General features: G+C 28.0%; 1 non-coding gene across 1 annotated transcript; it reads left to right on the top strand.

Annotated features, from left to right (window-relative positions):
* Positions 1–694: 694 nt before the first annotated feature.
* On the top strand, positions 695–822 carry LOC116624171. The gene has a single exon (XR_004297842.1).
* The last annotated feature ends 330 nt before the right edge of the window (positions 823–1,152 follow it).

Genomic DNA, 1,152 nt, shown 5'->3' with positions numbered 1-1,152 from the left:
ATCTATGTAGTGGCCTATGTGAATTCTTATGGAGTATTCTATTAAGTTTTAACCTATTTACAAACTATAAATGAAGCAAATTATTTCACTTTGTCTCTAGGACTTTAATTTGGTAATTCACCTGGTTTCATTTAATGGCTATAAATGTGATATATTTTGCAATGCTGAGATTCAAAGATTCCATAGATATATAATTCCCTGAACTTATATAGTTCACTAAAAAATGAAATTTCCCCCCTAAATCCTTTCAAAGACTGCTATATTTTTGGTGCTCTAAAGAGCATTAGAATAATTCGTAGTTACATATCTCATGTAATTAATTGCAAATAAGACCTAGATATCACCATTATAATCCCTTTATAGCCATTATTAGTTTTTTTAAGTATAATTTATGAAGATCATTTTAGATACTTAATTATTTTTTAAACTTTTAATTGGCATTTAAATGGTTTGTTATTTGATTACACTCCAATTTCATAAATTTAGTAAGGATTTTATCTTTATAACTTTATAGCTATGATGGTTAATCACTTTGAAGATTTTTTAACTATTTAAAAATTGTATTTTGGGTTTATGGGTTGTGAAAAAAATATATCAATAAAGGTAGTAAATCCTCTTAAAGAAAACAAAGTATAGAGTTTTAACTGAGGATGGGAGTTTCAAGGCAATTCAAATGTCAAGAATTTTAGATTTCATATCTAAATTCAATCTTTGGGAATTATATTTCATTGGCTTATAGGAGTCTGGCAAGATACACAGAAAACTCCCTCTCGGTTTAGGAGGGCTGTCCTAGGAATAGGGCTGGCTCTCAGAGATGACAATCTACAACTTAAAAAAAAAAATCACTGGCTCTTGGAAAAATCTTATTTCTAGGAAGAAAGAAGTCAAATAGCTTGAATGTGTATGTGTGCGCATGCATGTGTTTTAAATGTAATGCCAATGAGCCAAAAAGTGAATTTATCATAAATATGAGTTTATCAAAAAATGCATTTTAAAATAGAGACTTTCATGACATTTAGGTTTTAAACAATTCCCATGTTTATTCTATTTAATCAAAATATTTTACCATATATACTCTTAAATGTTCATGCATTAAATCATTCTTAATAACAATTTTTACATAATTGTGTGCCATGAAAACTGCCCTAATCA

This window comes from Phoca vitulina, unplaced genomic scaffold (genome assembly GCF_004348235.1).
Source record: "Phoca vitulina isolate PV1807 unplaced genomic scaffold, GSC_HSeal_1.0 scaffold64, whole genome shotgun sequence".
NCBI lineage: Eukaryota > Metazoa > Chordata > Mammalia > Carnivora > Phocidae > Phoca > Phoca vitulina.
Note: the sequence above shows the minus strand (reverse complement) of the source record. Positions and strands in the feature narration are given on the sequence as shown.